The 9219-nt window shown below is 35.2% G+C and overlaps 1 protein-coding gene across 1 annotated transcript in view; it reads left to right on the top strand.

Moving 5' to 3' along the window:
- LOC106872388 (protocadherin-18) overlaps positions 1-9219 on the top strand; it is a 134234-nt gene that overhangs the window by 91559 nt on the left and 33456 nt on the right. The gene's annotated exons all lie outside the window — the stretch shown is intronic.

Below are 9219 nucleotides of genomic sequence, written 5' to 3'. Positions count from 1 at the left end.
TGTGTGTGTGTGTGTGTGTGTGTGTGTGTGTGTGTGTTTGTATATATATATATATATATATTTACACCCACTCCCATATATGTACATACACACGTACACATATATTCACTTGTACACAAATGAACTGAACCAGAATAAGAAAGATCATCTGGCTTAATCCCTACTCTAACAAAAACGGAGTGACCAACGGAGCAAAAAATTTCCAATCTTTCACCAGTAAACATTTTCATACAAATCATAAGTATCACAGCTCTATATTTAGAACAATGTTAAGGTCAGCTATAGTTGCACAGAAAATATAATAAGCACAATACTTAAAATCAATAAAAACAACACCATCCTTTGAGATTTACCTAGGTTAGCTGAATAACCCATTATAATGCCTGTTAAATGTCAAAATGCCTAACTACTGATATACCAAGCTAGCATGCTGTTGAGATATGGTACTGAAAAGAGTTAGATAGAATCAGCAATTTGTGAATCTAAGCCAAAATACACAGGACATATGCACTTTTTGAATTGTTGCTGGTGTAATACAGTTATATTTGATATTATATTGGAAAATTGAAAGATTATACTTTTAAAAACGTGATAAAAGTTAACTGGTCTATAATAGAAAATGTTCACCATTATTATGAATGTAATCCATAAAGATGTTTGCTATGTATTGCAGGGAAGTACAATATAACCATTCTTTGTTATAATGATAAATTTTTACAATGAATAAACACTAAGAAAAAAATACATATAAGTACCAGCAAATACGCATTGATGCATTCGCTAAATTTGCCAGAAGTGGCAACCAAATTTCTGTTAAATCATATCTTGTGGCCTTATAGAAATAGACAGATGCTGTATTCTTAGATATACCTAGTCAAAATAAAAGCTAAAATGATTACTAGAGTGTATATGAATTACTTTTAGTTTGCAGTTTTAATTGTGTAACTTTTCTTTTCCTTCAAAATTTTCTGCAAAATGCAAGACTGTCAGAACTCTAATGTTAACACTATACTATTGCCTCAACTATATTTATACTCTTTCTCTTTGTCATTCTGTCCATCTATTTATTTGTCTCTCTGGTTATGGTTCAATCTATCTGTCTGCCTCTCTTTCTTTTGCTCTCTCTCTCTTTCTCTCTCTCTCTCTGTAAGAAAATGGACCACTATCAAAATGTCTGACTATAAGCATTCAGTTGTTCAGTCAACAGAACTACCGAGCTCATTATATTAATGTTCAAGTGGATGAGTACTCCACAGATATGTGTGCCTTTAATATAACTCTCAAGCTGAACCAGCATGATACGTTTGATTCAACTAGGCCTTTGAATTACAGGTGCAATTTGTGTGTGTGTGTGTGTGTACATGTGTGCACGTGTGTGTGTGTTTGCATCTGGATACATATACACACACACACACACACACATATATATACATACACACAAATATGTACATGTGTATGTGTATATGATGTGTAGACACACCCAAAATATATCATTTTCAAATTCTGACACAAGGCTAGCAATTTTGGGTTAGAGGCAGTAAGTCAATTAGATCAACGCCAGTACTGAAATGGTACTTATTTTATCAACCCCAAAAGGATGAAAGGTAAACTCAACCTCAGCAGAATTCGAACTCAGAAGATAAAGACAGATGAAATACCACTAAGTATTTTACCCTACATGCTATGCTAACAATCCTGTCAGCTCGCTGCCTTTCACATGCAATAAATACAAACAAATATTGTATTTTAATAGCACTTACACATACAGAAGTGTATTAGATTAATGCATAAGTAATAGATGACTGCATGCATACATACAGGAATATATTCATTCATATGTATATACATGCAATATTTACATACATGCAGATTGCACACACAACAACATGCACAGCTATATACTTATAATGAGTTTACACCAAAGAATGAACATATATATATATATATATATATATAATTGATGATAGCTATTTTCTTATTCTCTTCACATGTTTCATATAACAAAGTGACTAATTCTTACATGTGTGAGTACTTATGTATGGTCTGCTTGCTCAAGGAATAACATTCTGATGGTTGGCAATTGGTAACTTTCTGTAATAAACAACCTCATAGGAACAATGAATATAGTCTGGAGTTTGGTAGGTGTAATGTTAAAGCTGTGCTAAGTCAATGTGAGAATCTACTCTCATTAGTGATGCTATTGTATTTGGAAATCTATAATACTTTTAAATGGTCTTTCCTGCAGGAAGTTCTGGAGTATCTTTCAGTATTTTTTAAACTTTTGTCTTTATATATATATATATATATATATAAATGCTACTCAATGTATTGCATTTTTATTCAGAATCTATACACGCATACAAACATATATATGTGTGTATACATATTTTTTATTATGTGAATGTATTGTATGTACATCTATATATTCATGCATCTATGCATGTATATATTGTATATATGTATGAATAAAAATATTTACATAAATGCGTATGCAGTCATGCATTACTTATGTATTTATCTAGGGATATATATTTATATGAATATATACATTCATAAATATATATGCATATGTATGTATGTTTGTGCATATAGATAGATAAGCAGAAAGACAGATGGACAGAGAGATAGATCAATCAATCAAATACACAAACATGCACACACTCACGTACTTACACACACTCCCTACAGACAAGCACATACACATATAATTCATGTTTCTGTGCAAGGAAAAGGCATAACTAGTGCTTTTTAGTTTCTTTACCTATCTCTGGTTGTTGTTGGTTGCAGTCAACACAAGCTCCCTTCCAAAGAAAAAAAAAACATGGCCAATCATGTATATATATATATATGTCTTTTTATTTACTCTAACACAAAACAGTTTCCAATAAATTTAAGCAATGGGAGTGACAATAAGTAAATTATGAATGCAAACATTTTTTTAAAACAAACATTTAGATCAGTTCAAATAAATTTGGGATGTATTTGACTGGTAAGAAGCTGTTTTTATTGTAGTTTGCCATGGAGAAAATTCTTGATTTAGGCAATAGGTATCAAATCACCAACAGTCATCTCTTGGTGTCTTCTGGTGGAAAGATGAATAAATTTGAAACTGCTTGGCTATTATCAGGTCATGTACCACAAGGAAGCCAACCCTGAAATACTTTGGAAGTCACGACTAGGACAAAATATCTTCAAAATGTTTGTTTAATTCACAATGCTTCTTTCACATGTCTACTATATATTTTCTTCTTGTCTAGCCGGGTACATTGTATGTGTGCGTGTGTGAACACAAAGGGATGGAGACAGAAAGACAGATAGACTGACAAACCTAGATTGATAGACAGACAGACAGACAGACAGACAGACAGACAGACAGACAGACAGACAGATAGATAGATAGATAGATAGATAGATAGATAGACAGATAGATAGACAGATAGATAGATAGATAGATAGACAGATAGATAGATAGATAGATAGATAGATAGATAGATAGATAGATAGATAGATAGATTTGTGTGTTCCATTAAGTCTGAGTCCTTGTACCTTGTATATGTGTATGCATGTATTTGTTATATTATCAAAAGTTTATGTCTTACCATAAACATGTTTTCAAAAAAAAAAAAAAAAAATAGAATAAATATCATTAACATATCCCCTATAGCCTGAAGTCTGAGCAAATACAGTGATGGAATTTATGAACATTTATTTATGACAGACTTGAATTAGCCACTGCTTGGAATGATTATGTTGCTTACTAATGAGAGATAGAAGACATCAAAAAAGTAAATCTAGTCTCAATCCTAGATTCATCATTGCAATTTGCCTTTGTTGTTGAATTAATGCTAGCTTAAATCTCTTTCAAAATTACACCATCATGTCCATGTCGTTTGTTTTACTTCTGTTATCTAAAGGAAATTATCCCTCATTCTGTAATTTCACTAATCAGAATATTTTTTCCAAAACAGATCAAAGATGTGTCTTCATTTATCTTACTGTTCAGAGTCAGGATATTTATGAAGGTTTTTTTTCTTTAATTAAGTTAGTGGTACCTGACAAGGTACAGTATATATTTTTCCTCATATGTCAAAGTAAAAAATGATTTTCTGTCTTATTTTGACTATGTTAGAGGTGTTAACGTACAATTGCTTGGCAAGTAATAGATAAGTGGTTCAGATCCTATGATTGGAGATCTGCTCTTTTTTCCTTTTGTAAGCCAGACATGAAGATTACCTACACACACAGCACGCACGCATGCACACACAGCACGCACGCATGCACACACAGCACGCACGCATGCACACACATGCACACACACACACACACACACACACACACACACACACATGCAAGCATATACTGAACTTTTGATTCCTGTACCAAATAAATAGATTCTCTAAATTGTGTATGCGTTTGTGTCTGTATATATGTGTATGAATACATACATGTATGTTATGCATGCATGTATGTAAACATGCATACACATGCATATATGTGTGTGTATGTGTGTGTTTGAGTTTGCATTTATTCTGTTGTTCATGTGCTCTACACAGCCAGTAGAGAATATTCGTTTCTTTTACAGCGTTTATGTTTCCTCTGTAGTCAGTGCATATGTTTCATTACTATGTAGCATCACACTGTATCTATATGAATCACACAAGAAACACTTCATTGCCTTGAGAGGAAATTCTTTCTTAAACTTTTTCCATCCTGTTCTTATTCTCACTTGGTGTAGATAAGAGAAAAGAATTGTCCTATGAAGTGGACAGTAGCATGTTTTATAGAGAGTACAGGTAGTCAGGTAATTTTGGTACGGTTCTGTTTTGCAATAAGTTACAGAAGAACTGCTTAAGTGCATGTGATGTAAAATCACTTGTGAGTCTGACAAAAATTATGATGGAAAAATATGCAAGCAACCTCTAAAAATCAGTAAACTTGAACCCTTTTGAGTCCTACTATCTAGGCTGAAAACCAAGCCTAAAATTCTGTATATATACAAATACAATTTAGAAAATATAATACTGATGTTTACCAGTATTAGTTTATTTACATCCCTGCAATTTAGTGGTTTAGCAAAAAGACATATCGAATAAGTATCAAACTTAAAACATAAGTACTGGGGTTGATTTTACAGTTCTATATTTAAGAGATGAGGAATTATTTACATTATTTACATTTGACGGATATTTGTCCTCATCTTGTTTGTTGCTAACACAATTTTTCGGTTGACATAACCTCCAGCCTTCTTCAGGTGTCTTGGGGAAATTTCGAACCTGGGTTCTCATTCCTAAGGTATTTTTCGCTGTTATCATTATTATCATTATCATTATTATTATTCAGGTCACTGCCTGGAATCGAACTCAGAATCTTGAGGTTAGTAGCCCGCGCTCTCGACCACTATGCCATATGCCCGTGGGCATTAGACTTCAATGGAGACATATAGAGAAACTCCATCAAAAACTAGCTTGCCTTTCAAACCAATCCCACGGGCATATAGCGTAGTGGTTAAGAGCGCGAGCTACTAACCCCAAGATTCCGAGTTCGATTCCAGGCAGTGACCTGAATAATAATAATAATAATAATAATAATAATAATAACAACAACATTGAAAAATACCTTAGCAATGAGAACCCAGGTTCGAAATTTCTCCAAGACACCTGATGAAGGCTGGAGGGTATATCAGCCGAAACGTGTTAACAACAAGTAAGATGAGGACAAATATCCATCAATTGTAAATACTGTAAATAATGGGGTTGATTTGTTTAACTAAAACCCTTCAAGGTGGTGCCCAGAATGGCTGTAATCCAATGACTGAAATAAATAGAAGATAAAAAAGATTACTAAAACTCTACGAAATAGGCAATAACCTGCTCCAAAAGAAACCCAACCTTCAGTAAGGTCTCCCTCTACTGCAAGCGCCATCCATATTAAGTGAGCTGAACTTTTTTATACAGCTGTTTTCATTTGTACGCACAACATGTCCATAACAGTACAGTTTTCTTTCTTTCATGCTACATCTGAATTCCTCTCATATCTAGTTTTTTCACACAGTTCACTTGTGTTTTGTTGTTCTTGCACACTTACATTGAACAGCCAGTGGAACATGCTAACTTCATTTATTTCCGTCTTCTCATTCAAAGTCTATGTCTTACTATAATGCATCATCACAGTTCTAACATAAGCATCATACAATCTGCCCTTCACTCAGAGAAGCTTTTCCAACTTGTTCTTACCCTGGCTACAATATATTCAGAGCAATCATCTCCCTGCAAATTTAATTTTCTGGGTTTCAAAAGCTATTGACAACTCCTTCAGAGCCAACCAGACATTTCAGAGAATCTATATCTAGTGCATCTGTTACATGCAAAGCTTACTTCATGTGATTCTACTACATCCCTTCTGTGTCCACAGCTTACATTTGGCACAACAGCATAGAAAGGTGTTTACACTATTACTTCATACACACTGTGACTTTGTAATACTTAAATCTATTTAAGTTTTCTAATGATATATACGTATATATATCAGTTTTTGCATACCAAATGCACTCGCAAGGCTTTTGTCAGCCCAAGGTTATTGTAGAAGATACCTGCCCAAGGTGCCATGCAGTGAGACTGAACCCAAAACCAAGTGATTGGGAAGCAAGCATCTTATTTCTTTATTGCCCACAAGGGGCTTAACATAGAGGGGACAAACAAGGACAGACAAAGGGATTAAGTCGATTAGATCGACACCAGTGCATAACTGGTGCTTAATTTATCGACCCTGAAAGGATGAAAGGCAAAGTCGACTTTGGCGGAATTTGAACTCAGAACGTAATGGCAGACGAAATACCGCTAAGTGTTTCGCCCAGCATGCTAATGTTTCTGCCAGCTCGCCACCTTGAAGCAAGCATCTTACCACACAGCAACATCTGCTGCATCACAGGAAAGGGAATAGCTCAAATAGGGTTGGTGAAAAGGCAGTTGGTAGTTATGATAGTGGTGGTGGTTTTTATTTGTTGTTTAAGACAGTTGTTTTTTGTTTGATGCTGGCAGTCATGATGGCGGTGGTGTTAGTGTTGGTGGTGTTGGTGGTAGTGGTGGTGGTGGTAGCGGTGGTGGTCGCTGTGGTGGTGGTGATTGCATTGCTTAATGGCAATTACTTGCACTAAGGTACATATGTTAAATCATGCAGTACTTTTTGCACGACTTTTTTTTTGCTTTGTATGAATTAACATACAAAATATCAGTCCACAAAAATAAATTGTTCCGTCAACTCTGTACAAATTACCACCACCATCACCGACACTGCCACCAACACAGCCACCTCCAGCACTGCCACCACCACCACCACCACCACCACCACTACCTTACCACCATTAATTAAAATCATCACGACATCACCTACAAACATCAATGCCACAACAAACTGCTACAGTCTCAGTGTGTGTATATATTTACGTGTGTGCATGCAGTTCATGTGTGTGTGTATAATGTATGTGCATATGTGGTGTGTGTGTGTATAGTGGGTGCGTGGATGTAGTATATGAACGTAGTGTGTGTGTGTGTGTGCGCGTGCACGTGCACATGCGTATGGATAATACAACTACATTGATTTGCTGGGCTTTCTCTTTCGTTCTTTATATACTCCTAGCACTGTTACCACTTCAGCTAACACTTGTCAAATTCCTCCTCTTCTTACCTCCTTTCCTCTCTCTCTGTCTCTCTCCCTCTCTCTCTCATGCTCTCTCTTTCTCTATCTTACCTGCTATTGGTTGTCATTTCTTCTTTCGCAATAACAACAGACAACTACAGTTCTCAGGTTTCTCTTATGAAGCCCATGGAATTTCCATGGGTTCGGATAGTATGCAGGCTTATGATAAGTGTTAGGCATTGGAAGCTTGAAATAACAATGTAGTGGAGCCTAGACTTCCACTAATATATTGGCATGCATGTGCATACGTATGCACGTATGTATGTACACCTGATGTATGTACACCTGATGTATGCTTGCATGTTTGTATGTGTGTGTGTGTGTGTGTGTGTATGTATGTATGCATGTATGTATGTAATTATTATTATCATTTTCATTTGGCTCAGGTTTGGTCTTATTTCTGATAGGGTTTATGTGGGTAGCGGGTTACTACCTGTAACCTTAGGTATCCACAAGTTTTCAGCTGTCTTTCAAGTGCTTAGATCCCTCTTGATAATCTTTGCTGTCCCTAAGAGACAAACTTTCTGTAGGAGCTCTACTGGGCGTTCTATTCCAATCTCCTTCAGCCACTTGTCTATATCTTTGTTTACTGTCCCCAGTGCACCAATTATTATAGGCATGACCTTTACTGTTCTCATGCTCCAAATTCTTCCTATTTCAAATTTTAAGGGATTGTATTTTTTTGTTTTTTGTTTTTTGTCCTTTTTCTTTACGATCCAAGAATCATTATCATCATCATCATCATCATCGTCGTCGTCGTCATCATTATCATCATCATCATCATCATTTTCCAATTTTGTTTCCCTTTCTTGCCGACTGTCTTCCTGACACCTAAGGCAAAGAAACTCACCGTATACTTTGGTAGGCCATTAAAATAGACACCAGATTGTTCATTTACAAAGTCATATGGTAGAGAAAAGGGGGAAGAAGGACAGAGAGGCAAAGGAAAAATAAAAAAAGAAAAAATGAAAAAGTAAATGAAGAAAATAAAAGGGAAAAAGGGAAAGAAAATTCACAGCAGCAATGCTCTTCTCAAAAAAATTTTAAATCTGTATCTGTCAATGTAAATTGTATATTTTATACCTACAAACTTTGTTTTGTTCCCTTCCGAATCTAAACTGTCCAACTAACAGGAATATGAAACTCTGAGTAGTAGTTTTTTGTGATATTTTTGTGATGTTTTTGCAGATATATTAATAAGTTTCCATCTTCCAAGTCAGCTAACAAGGCTTCATCTGGCTTTCAGACTATAGCAGATACTTGCTGAAGGTGCCATGCAGTGGCACTTGACTTAGAACAACTGTTAGGGAATCAGACTCTTTAACACTCAACCACTCCAGCTTTGGATTATTGTGACTTTAAGTTTTCAGTTCTCTACACATATCATTAACCTAAAAGAACATGGGAAGAGCAAAAAAAGGAAACTCATTAGAAGTGTTATATTAAGACTTTAGCTTTTAATATAGGTGTGCATTTGTGAGCTCATTTGTGTATGTGTGTATATATATATATATATATATATAT

Source organism: Octopus bimaculoides, chromosome 14 (assembly GCF_001194135.2).
Source record: "Octopus bimaculoides isolate UCB-OBI-ISO-001 chromosome 14, ASM119413v2, whole genome shotgun sequence".
In the NCBI taxonomy this organism is placed as follows: Eukaryota; Metazoa; Mollusca; class Cephalopoda; order Octopoda; family Octopodidae; genus Octopus; species Octopus bimaculoides.
This window is presented reverse-complemented; position numbering and strand designations above follow the sequence as displayed.